The following is a 15407-nucleotide window of genomic DNA, read 5'->3' on the forward strand; positions in this document are numbered from 1 at the left end:
TTTTTTAAAATCCACCAGATATGAGAAAAGCAAACAGTGTTTCTTTTTTTATTTTTTGAAAAAATGCTAAAGGGTAATTTGTCTAATTAGTTTTTAATTCGAATAATTAACCACAGTTCTCGGCAACGGCCATATCACGCTGAAAACACCGGTTCTCGTCCGATCACCGAAATTAAGCAGCGTCGAGCGCAGTCAGTACTTGGGAGGGAGACCACTTAGGAACACTGCGTGCCGTTGTCTTTTACACTTTAGTTTCCTTTTTTAAAATCCAACAGATATGAGAAAAGCAAAGAGAGTTTCTTTTTTTAAAAAAAAACATGGAGAAGGGTAATTTGTCTAATTAGTTTTAAATTCGAATTATTAACTAGCGTACTCGGCAACGGCCATATCACGCTGAAAACACCGGTTCTCGTCCGATCACCGAAGTTAAGCAGCGTCGAGCGCAGTCTGTACTTGGGAGGGAGACCACTTAGGAACACTGCGTGCCGTTGTCTTTTACAGTTTAGTTTCCTTTTTTAAATCCAACAGATATAAGAAAAGCAAACAGAGTTTCTTTTTTTCAAACCTGCAGAAGGGTAATTTGTCAAATTAGTTTTAAATTCGAATAACTAACTAAAGTTCTCGGCAACGGCCATATCACGCTGAAAACACCGGTTCTCGTCCGATCACCGAAGTTAAGTAGCGTCGAGCGCAGTCAGTACGTGGGAGGGAGACCACTTAGGAACACTGCGTGCCGTTGTCTTTTACAGTGTAGTTTCCTTTTTTAAAATCCACCAGATATGAGAAAAGCAAACAGAGTTTCTTTTTTTTCAAACATGCAGAAGGGTAATTTGTCAAATTAGTTTTAAATTCGAATAACTAACTAAAGTTCTCGGCAACGGCCATATCACGCTGAAAACACCGGTTCTCGTCCGATCACCGAAATTAAGCCGCGTCAAGCGCAGTCAGTACTTGGGAGGGAGACCAATTAGGAACACAGCGTGCCGATGTCTTTTACAGTGTAGTTTCCTTTTTTAAAATCCACCAGATATGAGAAAAGCAAAGAGAGTTTCTTTTTTTAAAAAAAACATGGAGAAGGGTAATTTGTCAAATTAGTTTTAAATTCGAATAACTAACTAAAGTTCTCGGCAACGGCCATATCACGCTGAAAACACCGGTTCTCGTCCGATCACCGAAGTTAAGCAGCGTCGAGCGCAGTCTGTACTTGAGAGGGAGATCACTTAGGAACACTGCGTGCCGTTGTCTTTTACAGTTTAGTTTCCTTTTTTAAATCCAACAGATATGAGAAAAGCAAACAGAGTTTCTTTTTTTCAAACATGCAGAAGGGTAATTTGTCAAATTAGTTTTAAATTCGAATAACTAACTAAAGTTCTCGGCAACGGCCATATCACGCTGAAAACACCGGTTCTCGTCCGATCACCGAAGTTAAGTAGCGTCGAGCGCAGTCAGTACGTGGGAGGGAGACCACTTAGGAACACTGCGTGCCGTTTTCTTTTACAGTGTAGTTTCCTTTTTTAAAATCCACCAGATATGAGAAAAGCAAACAGAGTTTCTTTTTTTTCAAACATGCAGAAGGGTAATTTGTCAAATTAGTTTTAAATTCGAATAACTAACTAAAGTTCTCGGCAACGGCCATATCACGCTGAAAACACCGGTTCTCGTCCGATCACCGAAGTTAAGCAGCGTCGAGCGCAGTCAGTACTTGGGAGGGAGACCACTTAGGAACACTGCGTGCCGTTGTCTTTTACAGTGTCGTTTCCTTTTTTAAAATCCACCAGATATGACAAAAGCAAACAGAGTTTCATTTTTTCAAACATGCAGAAGGGTAATTTGTCAAATTAGTTTTAAATTCGAATAACTAACTAAAGATCTCGGCGACGGCCATATCACTCTGAAAACACCGGTTCTCGTCCGATCACCGAAATTAAGCAGCGTCAAGCGCAGTCAGTACTTGGGAGGGAGACCAATTAGGATCACAGCGTGCCGTTGTCTTTTACAGTGTAGTTTCCTTTTATAAAATCCACCAGATATGGGAAAAGCAAACAGAGTTTCTTTTTTTTTCAAATATGCAGAAGGGTAATTTGTCAAACTAGTTTTAAATTCGAATAACTAACTAAAGTTCTCGGCAACGGCCATAACACGCTGAAAACACCGGTTCTCGTCCGATCACCGAAGTTAAGCAGCGTCGAGCGCAGTCAGTACTTGGGAGGGAGACCACTTAGGAACACTGCGTGCCGTTGTCTTTTACAGTTTAATTTCCTTTTTTAAAATCCACCAGATATGAGAAAAGCAAAGAGAGTTTCTTTTTTTAAAAAAAAAACATGGAGAAGGGTAATTTGTCAAATTAGTTTTAAATTCGAATAACTAACTAAAGTTCTCGGCAACGGCCATATCACGCTGAAAACACCGGTTCTCGTCCGATCACCGAAATTAAGCAGCGTCAAGCGCAGTCAGTACTTGGGAGGGAGACCAATTAGGAACACAGCGTGCCGTTGTCTTTTACAGTGTAGTTTCCTTTTTTAAAATCCACCAGATATGGGAAAAGCAAAGAGAGTTTCTTTTTTTTAAAAAAAACATGGAGAAGGGTAATTTGTCAAATTCGAATAACTAACTAAAGTTCTCGGCAACGGCCATATCACGCTGAAAACACCGGTTCTCGTCCGATCACCGAAGTTAAGCAGCGTCGAGCGCAGTCTGTACTTGGGAGGGAGACCACTTAGGAACACTGCGTGCCGTTGTCTTTTACAGTTTAGTTTCCTTTTTTAAATCCAACAGATATAAGAAAAGCAAACAGAGTTTCTTTTTTTCAAACCTGCAGAAGGGTAATTTGTCAAATTAGTTTTAAATTCGAATAACTAACTAAAGTTCTCGGCAACGGCCATATCACGCTGAAAACACCGGTTATCGTCCGATCACCGAAGTTAAGTAGCGTCGAGCGCAGTCAGTACGTGGGAGGGAGACCACTTAGGAACACTGCGTGCCGTTGTCTTTTACAGTGTAGTTTCCTTTTTTAAAATCCACCAGATATGAGAAAAGCAAACAGAGTTTCTTTTTTTTCAAACATGCAGAAGGGTAATTTGTCAAATTAGTTTTAAATTCGAATAACTAACTAAAGTTCTCGGCAACGGCCATATCACGCTGAAAACACCGGTTCTCGTCCGATCACCGAAATTAAGCCGCGTCAAGCGCAGTCAGTACTTGGGAGGGAGACCAATTAGGAACACAGCGTGCCGATGTCTTTTACAGTGTAGTTTCCTTTTTTAAAATCCACCAGATATGAGAAAAGCAAAGAAAGTTTCTTTTTTTAAAAAAAAACATGGAGAAGGGTAATTTGTCAAATTAGTTTTAAATTCGAATAACTAACTAAAGTTCTCGGCAACGGCCATATCACGCTGAAAACACCGGTTCTCGTCCGATCACCGAAGTTAAGCAGCGTCGAGCGCAGTCTGTACTTGAGAGGGAGATCACTTAGGAACACTGCGTGCCGTTGTCTTTTACAGTTTAGTTTCCTTTTTTAAATCCAACAGATATGAGAAAAGCAAACAGAGTTTCTTTTTTTCAAACATGCAGAAGGGTAATTTGTCAAATTAGTTTTAAATTCGAATAACTAACTAAAGTTCTCGGCAACGGCCATATCACGCTGAAAACACCGGTTCTCGTCCGATCACCGAAGTTAAGTAGCGTCGAGCGCAGTCAGTACGTGGGAGGGAGACCACTTAGGAACACTGCGTGCCGTTTTCTTTCACAGTGTAGTTTCCTTTTTTAAAATCCACCAGATATGAGAAAAGCAAACAGAGTTTCTTTTTTTTCAAACATGCAGAAGGGTAATTTGTCAAATTAGTTTTAAATTCGAATAACTAACTAAAGTTCTCGGCAACGGCCATATCACGCTGAAAACACCGGTTCTCGTCCGATCACCGAAGTTAAGCAGCGTCGAGCGCAGTCAGTACTTGGGAGGGAGACCACTTAGGAACACTGCGTGCCGTTGTCTTTTACAGTGTCGTTTCCTTTTTTAAAATCCACCAGATATGACAAAAGCAAACAGAGTTTCTTTTTTTCAAACATGCAGAAGGGTAATTTGTCAAATTAGTTTTAAATTCGAATAACTAACTAAAGATCTCGGCGACGGCCATATCACTCTGAAAACACCGGTTCTCGTCCGATCACCGAAATTAAGCAGCGTCAAGCGCAGTCAGTACTTGGGAGGGAGACCAATTAGGATCACAGCGTGCCGTTGTCTTTTACAGTGTAGTTTCCTTTTATAAAATCCACCAGATATGGGAAAAGCAAACAGAGTTTCTTTTTTTTTCAAATATGCAGAAGGGTAATTTGTCAAACTAGTTTTAAATTCGAATAACTAACTAAAGTTCTCGGCAACGGCCATAACACGCTGAAAACACCGGTTCTCGTCCGATCACCGAAGTTAAGCAGCGTCGAGCGCAGTCAGTACTTGGGAGGGAGACCACTTAGGAACACTGCGTGCCGTTGTCTTTTACAGTTTAGTTTCCTTTTTTAAAATCCACCAGATATGAGAAAAGCAAACAGAGTTTATTTTTTTTATTTTTTGAAAACATGCAGAAGGGTAATTTGACTAATTAGTTTTAAATTCGAATAACTAACCACAGTTATCGGCAACTGCCATATCACGCTGAAAACACCGGTTCTCGTCCGATCACCGAAGTTAAGCAGCGTCGAGCGCAGTCAGTACTCTGGAGGGAGACCAATTAGGAACACTGCGTGCCGTTGTCTTTTACAGTGTAGTTTCCTTTTTTAAAATCCAACAGATATGAGAAAAGCAAAGAGAGTTTCTTTTTTTTAAAAAAAACATGGAGAAGGGTAATTTGTCTAATTAGTTTTAAATTCGAATTATTAAATAAATTTCTCGGCAACGGCCATATCACGCTGAAAACACCGGTTCTCGTCCGATCACTGAAGTTAAGCAGCGTCGAGCGCAGTCAGTACGTGGGAGGGAGACCACTTAGGAACACTGCGTGCCGTTGTCTTTTACAGTTTAGTTTCCTTTTTTAAAATCCACCAGATATGGGTAAAGCAAACAGAGTTTCTTTTTTTTCAAACATGCAGAAGGGTAATTTGTCAAATTAGTTTTAAATTCGAATAACTAACTAAAGATCTCGGCGACGGCCATATCACTCTGAAAACACCGGTTCTCGTCCGATCACCGAAATTAAGCAGCGTCAAGCAAAGTCAGTACTTGGGAGGGAGACCAATTAGGAACACTGCGTGCCGTTGTCTTTTACAGTTTAGTTCCCTTTTTTAAAATCCACCAGATATGAGAAAAGCAAACAGAGTTTCTTTTTTTATTTTTTGAAAAAATGCAGAAGGGTAATTTGTCTAATTAGTTTTTAATTCGAATAATTAACCACAGTTCTCGGCAACGGCCATATCACGCTGAAAACACCGGTTCTCGTCCGATCACCGAAATTAAGCAGCGTCAAGCGCAGTCAGTAATTGGGAGGGAGACCACTTAGGAACACTGTGTGCCGTTGTCTTTTATAGTTTAGTTCCATTTTTTAAAATCCAATAGATATGAGAAAAGCAAACAGTGTTTCTTTTTTTATTTTTTGAAAAAATGCTGAAGGGTAATTTGTCTAATTAGTTTTTAATTCGAATAATTAACCACAGTTCTCGGCAACGGCCATATCACGCTGAAAACACCGGTTCTCGTCCGATCACCGAAATTAAGCAGCGTCGAGCGCAGTCAGTACTTGGGAGGGAGGCCACTTAGGAACACTGCGTGCCGTTGTCTTTTACACTTTATTTTCCTTTTTTGAAATCCAACAGATATGAGAAAAGCAAAGAGAGTTTCTTTTTTTTAAAAAAAAAACATGGAGAAGGGTAATTTGTCAAATTAGTTTTAAATTCGAATAACTAACTAAAGATCTCGGCAACGGCCATATCACGCTGAAAACACCGGTTCTCGTCCTTAACCGAAATTAAGCAGCGTCAAGCGCAGTCAGTACTTGGGAGGGAGACCAATTAGGAACACTGTGTGCCGTTGTCTTTTATAGTTTAGTTCCCTTTTTTAAAAACCACCAGATATGAGAAAAGCAAACAGTGTTTCTTTTTTTATTTTTTGAAAAAATGCTAAAGGGTAATTTGTCTAATTAGTTTTTAATTCGAATAATTAACCACAGTTCTCGGCAACGGCCATATCACGCTGAAAACACCGGTTCTCGTCCGATCACCGAAATTAAGCAGCGTCGAGCGCAGTCAGTACTTGGGAGGGAGACCACTTAGGAACACTGCGTGCCGTTGTCTTTTACACTTTAGTTTCCTTTTTTAAAATCCAACAGATATGAGAAAAGCAAAGAGAGTTTCTTTTTTTAAAAAAAAACATGGAGAAGGGTAATTTGTCTAATTAGTTTTAAATTCGAATTATTAACTAGCGTACTCGGCAACGGCCATATCACGCTGAAAACACCGGTTCTCGTCCGATCACCGAAGTTAAGCAGCGTCGAGCGCAGTCAGTATTTGGGAGGGAGACCACTTAGGAACACTGCGTGCCGTTGTCTTTTACAGTTTAGTTTCCTTTTTTAAAATCCACCAGATTTGAGAAAAGCAAACAGAGTTTCTTTTTTTTCAAACATGCAGAAGGGTAATTTGTCAAATTAGTTTTAAATTCGAATAACTAACTAAAGATTTCGGCAAGGGCCATATCACGCTGATAACACCGGTTCTCGTCCGATCACCGAAGTTAAGCAGCGTCGAGCGCAGTCAGTACGTGGGAGGGAGACCACTTAGGAACACTGCGTGCCGTTGTCTTTTACAGTTTAGTTTCCTTTTTTAAAATCCACCAGATATGGGTAAAGCAAACAGAGTTTCTTTTTTTTCAAACATGCAGAAGGGTAATTTGTCAAACTAGTTTTAAATTCGAATAACTAACTAAAGTTCTCGGCAACGGCCATATCACGCTGAAAACACCGGTTCTCGTCCGATCACCGAAGTTAAGCAGCGTCGAGCGCAGTCAGTACTTGGGAGGGAGACCACTTAGGAACACTGCGTGCCGTTGTCTTTTACAGTTTAGTTTCATTTTTTAAAATCCACCAGATATGAGAAAAGCAAACAGAGTTTCTTTTTTTATTTTTTGAAAACATGCAGAAGGGTAATTTGTCTAATTAGTTTTAAAGTCGAATAACTAAGCACAGTTCTCGGCAACGGCCATATCACGCTGAAATCACCGGTTCTCGTCCGATCACCGAAGTTAAGCAGCGTCGAGCGCAGTCAGTACTTGGGAGGGAGACCACTTAGGAACACTGCGTGCCGTTGTCTTTTACACTTTATTTTCCTTTTTTGAAATCCAACAGATATGAGAAAAGCAAAGAGAGTTTCTTTTTTTAAAAAAAAAACATGGAGAAGGGTAATTTGTCAAATTAGTTTTAAATTCGAATAACTAACTAAAGTTCTCGGCAACGGCCATATCACGCTGAAAACACCGGTTCTCGTCCGATCACCGAAATTAAGCAGCGTCAAGCGCAGTCAGTACTTGGGAGGGAGACCAATTAGGAACACAGCGTGCCGTTGTCTTTTACAGTGTAGTTTCCTTTTTTAAAATCCACCAGATATGGGAAAAGCAAAGAGAGTTTCTTTTTTTTAAAAAAAACATGGAGAAGGGTAATTTGTCAAATTCGAATAACTAACTAAAGTTCTCGGCAACGGCCATATCACGCTGAAAACACCGGTTCTCGTCCGATCACCGAAGTTAAGCAGCGTCGAGCGCAGTCTGTACTTGGGAGGGAGACCACTTAGGAACACTGCGTGCCGTTGTCTTTTACAGTTTAGTTTCCTTTTTTAAATCCAACAGATATAAGAAAAGCAAACAGAGTTTCTTTTTTTCAAACCTGCAGAAGGGTAATTTGTCAAATTAGTTTTAAATTCGAATAACTAACTAAAGTTCTCGGCAACGGCCATATCACGCTGAAAACACCGGTTCTCGTCCGATCACCGAAGTTAAGCAGCGTCGAGCGCAGTCTGTACTTGAGAGGGAGACCACTTAGGAACACTGCGTGCCGTTGTCTTTTACAGTTTAGTTTCCTTTTTTAAATCCAACAGATATGAGAAAAGCAAACAGAGTTTCTTTTTTTCAAACATGCAGAAGGGTAATTTGTCAAATTAGTTTTAAATTCGAATAACTAACTAAAGTTCTCGGCAACGGCCATATCACGCTGAAAACACCGGTTCTCGTCCGATCACCGAAGTTAAGTAGCGTCGAGCGCAGTCAGTACGTGGGAGGGAGACCACTTAGGAACACTGCGTGCCGTTTTCTTTTACAGTGTAGTTTCCTTTTTTAAAATCCACCAGATATGAGAAAAGCAAACAGAGTTTCTTTTTTTTCAAACATGCAGAAGGGTAATTTGTCAAATTAGTTTTAAATTCGAATAACTAACTAAAGTTCTCGGCAACGGCCATATCACGCTGAAAACACCGGTTCTCGTCCGATCACCGAAGTTAAGCAGCGTCGAGCGCAGTCAGTACTTGGGAGGGAGACCACTTAGGAACACTGCGTGCCGTTGTCTTTTACAGTGTCGTTTCCTTTTTTAAAATCCACCAGATATGACAAAAGCAAACAGAGTTTCTTTTTTTCAAACATGCAGAAGGGTAATTTGTCAAATTAGTTTTAAATTCGAATAACTAACTAAAGATCTCGGCGACGGCCATATCACTCTGAAAACACCGGTTCTCGTCCGATCACCGAAATTAAGCAGCGTCAAGCGCAGTCAGTACTTGGGAGGGAGACCAATTAGGATCACAGCGTGCCGTTGTCTTTTACAGTGTAGTTTCCTTTTATAAAATCCACCAGATATGGGAAAAGCAAACAGAGTTTCTTTTTTTTTCAAATATGCAGAAGGGTAATTTGTCAAACTAGTTTTAAATTCGAATAACTAACTAAAGTTCTCGGCAACGGCCATAACACGCTGAAAACACCGGTTCTCGTCCGATCACCGAAGTTAAGCAGCGTCGAGCGCAGTCAGTACTTGGGAGGGAGACCACTTAGGAACACTGCGTGCCGTTGTCTTTTACAGTTTAGTTTCCTTTTTTAAAATCCACCAGATATGAGAAAAGCAAACAGAGTTTCTTTTTTTTATTTTTTGAAAACATGCAGAAGGGTAATTTGACTAATTAGTTTTAAATTCGAATAACTAACCACAGTTATCGGCAACTGCCATATCACGCTGAAAACACCGGTTCTCGTCCGATCACCGAAGTTAAGCAGCGTCGAGCGCAGTCAGTACTCTGGAGGGAGACCAATTAGGAACACTGCGTGCCGTTGTCTTTTACAGTGTAGTTTCCTTTTTTAAAATCCAACAGATATGAGAAAAGCAAAGAGAGTTTCTTTTTTTTAAAAAAAACATGGAGAAGGGTAATTTGTCTAATTAGTTTTAAATTCGAATTATTAAATAAATTTCTCGGCAACGGCCATATCACGCTGAAAACACCGGTTCTCGTCCGATCACTGAAGTTAAGCAGCGTCGAGCGCAGTCAGTACGTGGGAGGGAGACCACTTAGGAACACTGCGTGCCGTTGTCTTTTACAGTTTAGTTTCCTTTTTTAAAATCCACCAGATATGGGTAAAGCAAACAGAGTTTCTTTTTTTTCAAACATGCAGAAGGGTAATTTGTCAAATTAGTTTTAAATTCGAATAACTAACTAAAGATCTCGGCGACGGCCATATCACTCTGAAAACACCGGTTCTCGTCCGATCACCGAAATTAAGCAGCGTCAAGCAAAGTCAGTACTTGGGAGGGAGACCAATTAGGAACACTGCGTGCCGTTGTCTTTTACAGTTTAGTTCCCTTTTTTAAAATCCACCAGATATGAGAAAAGCAAACAGAGTTTCTTTTTTTATTTTTTGAAAAAATGCAGAAGGGTAATTTGTCTAATTAGTTTTTAATTCGAATAATTAACCACAGTTCTCGGCAACGGCCATATCACGCTGAAAACACCGGTTCTCGTCCGATCACCGAAATTAAGCAGCGTCAACCGCAGTCAGTACTTGGGAGGGAGACCAATTAGGAACACAGCGTGCCGTTGTCTTTTACAGTGTAGTTTCCTTTTTTAAAATCCACCAGATATGAGAAAAGCAAACAGAGCTTCTTTTTTTAAACATGCAGAAGGGTAATTTGTCAAATTAGTTTTAAATTCGAATAATAACTAAAGTTCTCGGCAACGGCCATATCACGCTGAAAACACCGGTTCTCGTCCGATCACCGAAGTTAAGCAGCGTCGAGCGCAGTCAGTACTTGGGAGGGAGACCACTTAGGAACACTGCGTGCCGTTGTCTTTTACAGTGTAGTTTCCTTTTTTAAAATCCACCAGATATGAGAAAAGCAAACAGAGTTTCTTTTTTTTCAAACATGCAGAAGGGTAATTTGTCAAATTAGTTTTAAATTCGAATAACTAACTAAAGTTCTCGGCAACGGCCATATCACGCTGAAAACACCGGTTCTTGTCCGATCACCGAAGTTAAGCAGCGTCGAGCGCAGTCTGTACTTGAGAGGGAGACCACTTAGGAACACTGCGTGCCGTTGTCTTTTACAGTTTAGTTTCCTTTTTTAAATCCAACAGATATGAGAAAAGCAAACAGAGTTTCTTTTTTTCAAACATGCAGAAGGGTAATTTGTCAAATTAGTTTTAAATTCGAATAACTAACTAAAGTTCTCGGCAACGGCCATATCACGCTGAAAACACCGGTTCTCATCCGGTCACCGAAGTTAAGTAGCGTCGAGCGCAGTCAGTACGTGGGAGGGAGACCACTTAGGAACACTGCGTGCCGTTGTCTTTTACAGTGTAGTTTCCTTTTTTAAAATCCACCAGATATGAGAAAAGCAAACAGAGTTTCTTTTTTTTCAAACATGCAGAAGGGTAATTTGTCAAATTAGTTTTAAATTCGAATAACTAACTAAAGTTCTCGGCAACGGCCATATCACGCTGAAAACACCGGTTCTCGTCTGATCACCGAAGTTAAGCAGCGTCGAGCGCAGTCAGTACTTGGGAGGGAGACCACTTAGGAACACTGCGTGCCGTTGTCTTTTACAGTGTCGTTTCCTTTTTTAAAATCCACCAAATATGAGAAAAGCAAACAGAGTTTCTTTTTTTTCAAACATGCAGAAGGGTAATTTGTCAAATTAGTTTTAAATTCGAATAACTAACTAAAGTTCTCGGCAACGGCCATATCACGCTGAAAACACCGGTTCTCGTCCGATCACCGAAATTAAGCCGCGTCAAGCGCAGTCAGTACTTGGGAGGGAGACCAATTAGGAACACAGCGTGCCGTTGTCTTTTACAGTGTAGTTTCCTTTTTTAAAATCCACCAGATATGAGAAAAGCAAAGAGAGTTTCTTTTTTAAAAAAAAAAAACATGGAGAAGGGTAATTTGTCAAATTAGTTTTAAATTCGAATAACTAACTAAAGTTCTCGGCAACGGCCATATCACGCTGAAAACACCGGTTCTTGTCCGATCACCGAAGTTAAGCAGCGTCGAGCGCAGTCTGTACTTGAGAGGGAGACCACTTAGGAACACTGCGTGCCGTTGTCTTTTACAGTTTAGTTTCCTTTTTTAAATCCAACAGATATGAGAAAAGCAAACAGTTTCTTTTTTTTCAAACATGCAGAAGGGTAATTTGTCAAATTAGTTTTAAATTCGAATAACTAACTAAAGTTCTCGGCAACGGCCATATCACGCTGAAAACACCGGTTCTTGTCCGATCACCGAAGTTAAGCAGCGTCGAGCGCAGTCTGTACTTGAGAGGGAGACCACTTAGGAACACTGCGTGCCGTTGTCTTTTACAGTTTAGTTTCCTTTTTTAAATCCAACAGATATGAGAAAAGCAAACAGAGTTTCTTTTTTTCAAACATGCAGAAGGGTAATTTGTCAAATTAGTTTTAAATTCGAATAACTAACTAAAGTTCTCGGCAACGGCCATATCACGCTGAAAACACCGGTTCTCGTCCGATCACCGAAGTTAAGTAGCGTCGAGCGCAGTCAGTACGTGGGAGGGAGACCACTTAGGAACACTGCGTGCCGTTGTCTTTTACAGTGTAGTTTCCTTTTTTAAAATCCACCAGATATGAGAAAAGCAAACAGAGTTTCTTTTTTTTCAAACATGCAGAAGGGTAATTTGTCAAATTAGTTTTAAATTCGAATAACTAACTAAAGTTCTCGGCAACGGCCATATCACGCTGAAAACACCGGTTCTCGTCCGATCACCGAAGTTAAGCAGCGTCGAGCGCAGTCAGTACTCTGGAGGGAGACCACTTAGGAACACTGCGTGCCGTTGTCTTTTACACTTTATTTTCCTTTTTTAAAATCCAACAGATATGAGAAAAGCAAAGAGAGTTTCTTTTTTTAAAAAAAAACATGGAGAAGGGTAATTTGTCTAATTAGTTTTAAATTCGAATTATTAACTAAATTTCTCGGCAACGGCCATATCACGCTGAAAACACCGGTTCTCGTCCGATCACTGAAGTTAAGCAGCGTCGAGCGTAGTCAGTACGTGGGAGGGAGACCACTTAGGAACACTGCGTGCCGTTGTCTTTTACAGTTTAGTTTCCTTTTTTAAAATCCACCAGATATGAGAAAAGCAAACAGAGTTTCTTTTTTTTTAAACATGCAGAAGGGTAATTTGTCAAATTAGTTTTAAATTCGAATAATAACTAAAGTTCTCGGCAACGGCCATATCACGCTGAAAACACCGGTTCTCGTCCGATCACCGAAGTTAAGCAGCGTCGAGCGCAGTCAGTACTTGGGAGGGAGACCACTTAGGAACACTGCGTGCCGTTGTCTTTTACAGTGTAGTTTCCTTTTTTAAAATCCACCAGATATGAGTAAAGCAAACAGAGTTTCTTTTTTTTCAAACATGCAGAAGGGTAATTTGTCAAATTAGTTTTAAATTCGAATAACTAACTAAAGTTCTCGGCAACGGCCATATCACGCTGAAAACACCGGTTCTTGTCCGATCACCGAAGTTAAGCAGCGTCGAGCGCAGTCTGTACTTGAGAGGGAGACCACTTAGGAACACTGCGTGCCGTTGTCTTTTACAGTTTAGTTTCCTTTTTTAAATCCAACAGATATGAGAAAAGCAAACAGAGTTTCTTTTTTTCAAACATGCAGAAGGGTAATTTGTCAAATTAGTTTTAAATTCGAATAACTAACTAAAGTTCTCGGCAACGGCCATATCACGCTGAAAACACCGGTTCTCGTCCGATCACCGAAGTTAAGTAGCGTCGAGCGCAGTCAGTACGTGGGAGGGAGACCACTTAGGAACACTGCGTGCCGTTGTCTTTTACAGTGTAGTTTCCTTTTTTAAAATCCACCAGATATGAGAAAAGCAAACAGAGTTTCTTTTTTTTCAAACATGCAGAAGGGTAATTTGTCAAATTAGTTTTAAATTCGAATAACTAACTAAAGTTCTCGGCAACGGCCATATCACGCTGAAAACACCGGTTCTCGTCCGATCACCGAAGTTAAGCAGCGTCGAGCGCAGTCAGTACTTGGGAGGGAGACCACTTAGGAACACTGCGTGCCGTTGTCTTTTACAGTGTCGTTTCCTTTTTTAAAATCCACCAGATATGAGAAAAGCAAACAGAGTTTCTTTTTTTTCAAACATGCAGAAGGGTAATTTGTCAAATTAGTTTTAAATTCGAATAACTAACTAAAGTTCTCGGCAACGGCCATATCACGCTGAAAACACCGGTTCTCGTCCGATCATCGAAATTAAGCCGCGTCAAGCGCAGTCAGTACTTGGGAGGGAGACCAATTAGGAACACAGCGTGCCGTTGTCTTTTACAGTGTAGTTTCCTTTTTTAAAATCCACCAGATATGAGAAAAGCAAAGAGAGTTTCTTTTTTTTAAAAAAAAAACATGGAGAAGGGTAATTTGTCAAATTAGTTTTAAATTCGAATAACTAACTAAAGTTCTCGGCAACGGCCATATCACGCTGAAAACACCGGTTCTCGTCCGATCACCGAAGTTAAGCAGCGTCGAGCGCAGTCTGTACTTGAGAGGGAGACCACTTAGGAACACTGCGTGCCGTTGTCTTTTACAGTTTAGTTTCGTTTTTTAAATCCAACAGATATGAGAAAAGCAAACAGAGTTTCTTTTTTTCAAACATGCAGAAGGGTAATTTGTCAAATTAGTTTTAAATTCGAATAACTAACTAAAGTTCTCGGCAACGGCCATATCACGCTGAAAACACCGGTTCTCGTCCGATCACCGAAGTTAAGTAGCGTCGAGCGCAGTCAGTACGTGGGAGGGAGACCACTTAGGAACACTGCGTGCCGTTGTCTTTTACAGTGTAGTTTCCTTTTTTAAAATCCACCAGATATGAGAAAAGCAAACAGAGTTTCTTTTTTTTCAAACATGCAGAAGGGTAATTTGTCAAATTAGTTTTAAATTCGAATAACTAACTAAAGTTCTCGGCAACGGCCATATCACGCTGAAAACACCGGTTCTCGTCCGATCACCGAAGTTAAGCAGCGTCGAGCGCAGTCTGTACTTGGGAGGGAGACCACTTAGGAACACTGCGTGCCGTTGTCTTTTACAGTGTCGTTTCCTTTTTTAAAATCCACCAGATATGACAAAAGCAAACAGAGTTTCTTTTTTTTCAAACATGCAGAAGGGTAATTTGTCAAATTAGTTTTAAATTCGAATAACTAACTAAAGATCTCGGCGACGGCCATATCACTCTGAAAACACCGGTTCTCGTCCGATCACCGAAATTAAGCAGCGTCAAGCGCAGTCAGTACTTGGGAGGGAGACCAATTAGGAACATAGCGTGCCGTTGTCTTTTACAGTGTAGTTTCCTTTTATAAAATCCACCAGATATGGGAAAAGCAAACAGAGTTTCTTTTTTTTTCAAACATGCAGAAGGGTAATTTGTCAAACTAGTTTTAAATTCGAATAACTAACTAAAGTTCTCGGCAACGGCCATATCACGCTGAAAACACCGGTTCTCGTCCGATCACCGAAGTTAAGCAGCGTCGAGCGCAGTAAGTACTTGGGAGGGAGACCACTTAGGAACACTGCGTGCCGTTGTCTTTTAAGTTTAGTTTCCTTTTTTAAAATCCACCAGATATGAGAAAAGCAAACAGAGTTTCTTTTTTTTTTCAAACATGCAGAAGGGTAATTTGTCTAATTAGTTTTAAATTCGAATAACTAACCACAGTTATCGGCAACTGCCATATCACGCTGAAAACACCGGTTCTCGTCCGATCACCGAAGTTAAGCAGCGTCGAGCGCAGTCAGTACTCTGGAGGGAGACCACTTAGGAACACTGCGTGCCGTTGTCTTTTACACTTTATTTTCCTTTTTTAAAATCCAACAGATATGAGAAAAGCAAAGAGAGTTTCTTTTTTTTAAAAAAAACATGGAGAAGGGTAATTTGTCTAAA

General features: G+C 40.4%; 34 non-coding genes and 27 pseudogenes across 34 annotated transcripts; all 61 read left to right on the top strand.

Moving 5' to 3' along the window:
• Window positions 1–121: 121 nt before the first annotated feature.
• Window positions 122–240, top strand: LOC149635235 (5S ribosomal RNA). The gene has a single exon (XR_016372715.1). It is a non-coding gene; the product is annotated as a 5S ribosomal RNA (ribosomal RNA).
• Window positions 241–375: 135 nt separating this feature from the next.
• Window positions 376–494, top strand: LOC149635236 (5S ribosomal RNA). Its single transcript, XR_016372463.1, has one exon. It is a non-coding gene; the product is annotated as a 5S ribosomal RNA (ribosomal RNA).
• A 129-nt stretch (window positions 495–623) lies between these two features.
• LOC149635237 (5S ribosomal RNA) lies at window positions 624–742 on the top strand. Its single transcript, XR_016372999.1, has one exon. It is a non-coding gene; the product is annotated as a 5S ribosomal RNA (ribosomal RNA).
• Window positions 743–873: 131 nt separating this feature from the next.
• Window positions 874–992, top strand: LOC149635238 (5S ribosomal RNA; annotated as a pseudogene).
• Window positions 993–1126: 134 nt separating this feature from the next.
• LOC149635239 (5S ribosomal RNA) lies at window positions 1127–1245 on the top strand. The gene has a single exon (XR_016373047.1). It is a non-coding gene; the product is annotated as a 5S ribosomal RNA (ribosomal RNA).
• Window positions 1246–1374: 129 nt separating this feature from the next.
• Window positions 1375–1493, top strand: LOC149635240 (5S ribosomal RNA; annotated as a pseudogene).
• Window positions 1494–1624: 131 nt separating this feature from the next.
• Window positions 1625–1743, top strand: LOC149635241 (5S ribosomal RNA). Its single transcript, XR_016372882.1, has one exon. It is a non-coding gene; the product is annotated as a 5S ribosomal RNA (ribosomal RNA).
• Window positions 1744–1873: 130 nt separating this feature from the next.
• On the top strand, window positions 1874–1992 carry LOC149635242 (5S ribosomal RNA; annotated as a pseudogene).
• Window positions 1993–2124: 132 nt separating this feature from the next.
• LOC149635243 (5S ribosomal RNA) lies at window positions 2125–2243 on the top strand. The gene has a single exon (XR_016372655.1). It is a non-coding gene; the product is annotated as a 5S ribosomal RNA (ribosomal RNA).
• A 136-nt stretch (window positions 2244–2379) lies between these two features.
• On the top strand, window positions 2380–2498 carry LOC149635244 (5S ribosomal RNA; annotated as a pseudogene).
• Window positions 2499–2622: 124 nt separating this feature from the next.
• Window positions 2623–2741, top strand: LOC149635245 (5S ribosomal RNA). The gene has a single exon (XR_016372464.1). It is a non-coding gene; the product is annotated as a 5S ribosomal RNA (ribosomal RNA).
• Window positions 2742–2870: 129 nt separating this feature from the next.
• LOC149635246 (5S ribosomal RNA) lies at window positions 2871–2989 on the top strand (annotated as a pseudogene).
• Window positions 2990–3120: 131 nt separating this feature from the next.
• On the top strand, window positions 3121–3239 carry LOC149635247 (5S ribosomal RNA; annotated as a pseudogene).
• Window positions 3240–3374: 135 nt separating this feature from the next.
• On the top strand, window positions 3375–3493 carry LOC149635248 (5S ribosomal RNA). The gene has a single exon (XR_016373048.1). It is a non-coding gene; the product is annotated as a 5S ribosomal RNA (ribosomal RNA).
• A 129-nt stretch (window positions 3494–3622) lies between these two features.
• Window positions 3623–3741, top strand: LOC149635249 (5S ribosomal RNA; annotated as a pseudogene).
• Window positions 3742–3872: 131 nt separating this feature from the next.
• On the top strand, window positions 3873–3991 carry LOC149635250 (5S ribosomal RNA). Its single transcript, XR_016372894.1, has one exon. It is a non-coding gene; the product is annotated as a 5S ribosomal RNA (ribosomal RNA).
• A 130-nt stretch (window positions 3992–4121) lies between these two features.
• On the top strand, window positions 4122–4240 carry LOC149635251 (5S ribosomal RNA; annotated as a pseudogene).
• A 132-nt stretch (window positions 4241–4372) lies between these two features.
• On the top strand, window positions 4373–4491 carry LOC149635252 (5S ribosomal RNA). Its single transcript, XR_016372657.1, has one exon. It is a non-coding gene; the product is annotated as a 5S ribosomal RNA (ribosomal RNA).
• Window positions 4492–4630: 139 nt separating this feature from the next.
• On the top strand, window positions 4631–4749 carry LOC149635253 (5S ribosomal RNA; annotated as a pseudogene).
• Window positions 4750–4884: 135 nt separating this feature from the next.
• Window positions 4885–5003, top strand: LOC149635254 (5S ribosomal RNA). The gene has a single exon (XR_016372947.1). It is a non-coding gene; the product is annotated as a 5S ribosomal RNA (ribosomal RNA).
• Window positions 5004–5134: 131 nt separating this feature from the next.
• Window positions 5135–5253, top strand: LOC149635255 (5S ribosomal RNA; annotated as a pseudogene).
• A 138-nt stretch (window positions 5254–5391) lies between these two features.
• LOC149635256 (5S ribosomal RNA) lies at window positions 5392–5510 on the top strand (annotated as a pseudogene).
• Window positions 5511–5648: 138 nt separating this feature from the next.
• Window positions 5649–5767, top strand: LOC149635257 (5S ribosomal RNA). The gene has a single exon (XR_016372982.1). It is a non-coding gene; the product is annotated as a 5S ribosomal RNA (ribosomal RNA).
• Window positions 5768–5904: 137 nt separating this feature from the next.
• Window positions 5905–6022, top strand: LOC149635258 (5S ribosomal RNA; annotated as a pseudogene).
• Window positions 6023–6160: 138 nt separating this feature from the next.
• On the top strand, window positions 6161–6279 carry LOC149635259 (5S ribosomal RNA). The gene has a single exon (XR_016372716.1). It is a non-coding gene; the product is annotated as a 5S ribosomal RNA (ribosomal RNA).
• Window positions 6280–6414: 135 nt separating this feature from the next.
• LOC149635260 (5S ribosomal RNA) lies at window positions 6415–6533 on the top strand. Its single transcript, XR_016372479.1, has one exon. It is a non-coding gene; the product is annotated as a 5S ribosomal RNA (ribosomal RNA).
• A 131-nt stretch (window positions 6534–6664) lies between these two features.
• On the top strand, window positions 6665–6783 carry LOC149635261 (5S ribosomal RNA; annotated as a pseudogene).
• A 131-nt stretch (window positions 6784–6914) lies between these two features.
• On the top strand, window positions 6915–7033 carry LOC149635262 (5S ribosomal RNA). Its single transcript, XR_016372905.1, has one exon. It is a non-coding gene; the product is annotated as a 5S ribosomal RNA (ribosomal RNA).
• A 138-nt stretch (window positions 7034–7171) lies between these two features.
• LOC149635263 (5S ribosomal RNA) lies at window positions 7172–7290 on the top strand. The gene has a single exon (XR_016372449.1). It is a non-coding gene; the product is annotated as a 5S ribosomal RNA (ribosomal RNA).
• A 136-nt stretch (window positions 7291–7426) lies between these two features.
• LOC149635264 (5S ribosomal RNA) lies at window positions 7427–7545 on the top strand (annotated as a pseudogene).
• A 124-nt stretch (window positions 7546–7669) lies between these two features.
• Window positions 7670–7788, top strand: LOC149635265 (5S ribosomal RNA). The gene has a single exon (XR_016372466.1). It is a non-coding gene; the product is annotated as a 5S ribosomal RNA (ribosomal RNA).
• Window positions 7789–7917: 129 nt separating this feature from the next.
• On the top strand, window positions 7918–8036 carry LOC149635266 (5S ribosomal RNA). Its single transcript, XR_016372603.1, has one exon. It is a non-coding gene; the product is annotated as a 5S ribosomal RNA (ribosomal RNA).
• A 129-nt stretch (window positions 8037–8165) lies between these two features.
• LOC149635267 (5S ribosomal RNA) lies at window positions 8166–8284 on the top strand (annotated as a pseudogene).
• Window positions 8285–8415: 131 nt separating this feature from the next.
• On the top strand, window positions 8416–8534 carry LOC149635268 (5S ribosomal RNA). The gene has a single exon (XR_016372916.1). It is a non-coding gene; the product is annotated as a 5S ribosomal RNA (ribosomal RNA).
• A 130-nt stretch (window positions 8535–8664) lies between these two features.
• On the top strand, window positions 8665–8783 carry LOC149635269 (5S ribosomal RNA; annotated as a pseudogene).
• A 132-nt stretch (window positions 8784–8915) lies between these two features.
• Window positions 8916–9034, top strand: LOC149635270 (5S ribosomal RNA). The gene has a single exon (XR_016372658.1). It is a non-coding gene; the product is annotated as a 5S ribosomal RNA (ribosomal RNA).
• A 139-nt stretch (window positions 9035–9173) lies between these two features.
• LOC149635271 (5S ribosomal RNA) lies at window positions 9174–9292 on the top strand (annotated as a pseudogene).
• Window positions 9293–9427: 135 nt separating this feature from the next.
• On the top strand, window positions 9428–9546 carry LOC149635272 (5S ribosomal RNA). The gene has a single exon (XR_016372948.1). It is a non-coding gene; the product is annotated as a 5S ribosomal RNA (ribosomal RNA).
• A 131-nt stretch (window positions 9547–9677) lies between these two features.
• On the top strand, window positions 9678–9796 carry LOC149635273 (5S ribosomal RNA; annotated as a pseudogene).
• Window positions 9797–9934: 138 nt separating this feature from the next.
• LOC149635274 (5S ribosomal RNA) lies at window positions 9935–10053 on the top strand (annotated as a pseudogene).
• Window positions 10054–10181: 128 nt separating this feature from the next.
• LOC149635275 (5S ribosomal RNA) lies at window positions 10182–10300 on the top strand. Its single transcript, XR_016372927.1, has one exon. It is a non-coding gene; the product is annotated as a 5S ribosomal RNA (ribosomal RNA).
• A 131-nt stretch (window positions 10301–10431) lies between these two features.
• LOC149635276 (5S ribosomal RNA) lies at window positions 10432–10550 on the top strand (annotated as a pseudogene).
• A 129-nt stretch (window positions 10551–10679) lies between these two features.
• On the top strand, window positions 10680–10798 carry LOC149635277 (5S ribosomal RNA; annotated as a pseudogene).
• A 131-nt stretch (window positions 10799–10929) lies between these two features.
• LOC149635278 (5S ribosomal RNA) lies at window positions 10930–11048 on the top strand. The gene has a single exon (XR_016373470.1). It is a non-coding gene; the product is annotated as a 5S ribosomal RNA (ribosomal RNA).
• A 131-nt stretch (window positions 11049–11179) lies between these two features.
• LOC149635279 (5S ribosomal RNA) lies at window positions 11180–11298 on the top strand (annotated as a pseudogene).
• A 137-nt stretch (window positions 11299–11435) lies between these two features.
• Window positions 11436–11554, top strand: LOC149635280 (5S ribosomal RNA; annotated as a pseudogene).
• Window positions 11555–11682: 128 nt separating this feature from the next.
• Window positions 11683–11801, top strand: LOC149635281 (5S ribosomal RNA; annotated as a pseudogene).
• Window positions 11802–11930: 129 nt separating this feature from the next.
• Window positions 11931–12049, top strand: LOC149635282 (5S ribosomal RNA). Its single transcript, XR_016373001.1, has one exon. It is a non-coding gene; the product is annotated as a 5S ribosomal RNA (ribosomal RNA).
• A 131-nt stretch (window positions 12050–12180) lies between these two features.
• On the top strand, window positions 12181–12299 carry LOC149635283 (5S ribosomal RNA). Its single transcript, XR_016373464.1, has one exon. It is a non-coding gene; the product is annotated as a 5S ribosomal RNA (ribosomal RNA).
• A 135-nt stretch (window positions 12300–12434) lies between these two features.
• Window positions 12435–12553, top strand: LOC149635284 (5S ribosomal RNA). Its single transcript, XR_016372908.1, has one exon. It is a non-coding gene; the product is annotated as a 5S ribosomal RNA (ribosomal RNA).
• A 130-nt stretch (window positions 12554–12683) lies between these two features.
• Window positions 12684–12802, top strand: LOC149635285 (5S ribosomal RNA). The gene has a single exon (XR_016372939.1). It is a non-coding gene; the product is annotated as a 5S ribosomal RNA (ribosomal RNA).
• Window positions 12803–12933: 131 nt separating this feature from the next.
• On the top strand, window positions 12934–13052 carry LOC149635286 (5S ribosomal RNA; annotated as a pseudogene).
• Window positions 13053–13181: 129 nt separating this feature from the next.
• On the top strand, window positions 13182–13300 carry LOC149635287 (5S ribosomal RNA). The gene has a single exon (XR_016373002.1). It is a non-coding gene; the product is annotated as a 5S ribosomal RNA (ribosomal RNA).
• A 131-nt stretch (window positions 13301–13431) lies between these two features.
• On the top strand, window positions 13432–13550 carry LOC149635288 (5S ribosomal RNA). The gene has a single exon (XR_016372951.1). It is a non-coding gene; the product is annotated as a 5S ribosomal RNA (ribosomal RNA).
• A 131-nt stretch (window positions 13551–13681) lies between these two features.
• LOC149635289 (5S ribosomal RNA) lies at window positions 13682–13800 on the top strand (annotated as a pseudogene).
• Window positions 13801–13937: 137 nt separating this feature from the next.
• LOC149635290 (5S ribosomal RNA) lies at window positions 13938–14056 on the top strand. The gene has a single exon (XR_016372604.1). It is a non-coding gene; the product is annotated as a 5S ribosomal RNA (ribosomal RNA).
• Window positions 14057–14185: 129 nt separating this feature from the next.
• Window positions 14186–14304, top strand: LOC149635291 (5S ribosomal RNA). Its single transcript, XR_016373003.1, has one exon. It is a non-coding gene; the product is annotated as a 5S ribosomal RNA (ribosomal RNA).
• Window positions 14305–14435: 131 nt separating this feature from the next.
• On the top strand, window positions 14436–14554 carry LOC149635292 (5S ribosomal RNA). Its single transcript, XR_016372467.1, has one exon. It is a non-coding gene; the product is annotated as a 5S ribosomal RNA (ribosomal RNA).
• A 131-nt stretch (window positions 14555–14685) lies between these two features.
• On the top strand, window positions 14686–14804 carry LOC149635293 (5S ribosomal RNA; annotated as a pseudogene).
• A 132-nt stretch (window positions 14805–14936) lies between these two features.
• Window positions 14937–15055, top strand: LOC149635294 (5S ribosomal RNA). Its single transcript, XR_016372510.1, has one exon. It is a non-coding gene; the product is annotated as a 5S ribosomal RNA (ribosomal RNA).
• A 132-nt stretch (window positions 15056–15187) lies between these two features.
• LOC149635295 (5S ribosomal RNA) lies at window positions 15188–15306 on the top strand. Its single transcript, XR_016373073.1, has one exon. It is a non-coding gene; the product is annotated as a 5S ribosomal RNA (ribosomal RNA).
• Window positions 15307–15407: the final 101 nt, after the last annotated feature.

Source organism: Phalangium opilio, unplaced genomic scaffold, assembly GCF_054372755.1.
Source record: "Phalangium opilio isolate 3A_F unplaced genomic scaffold, DU_Popi_V2 ptg000095l_1, whole genome shotgun sequence".
NCBI lineage: Eukaryota > Metazoa > Arthropoda > Arachnida > Opiliones > Phalangiidae > Phalangium > Phalangium opilio.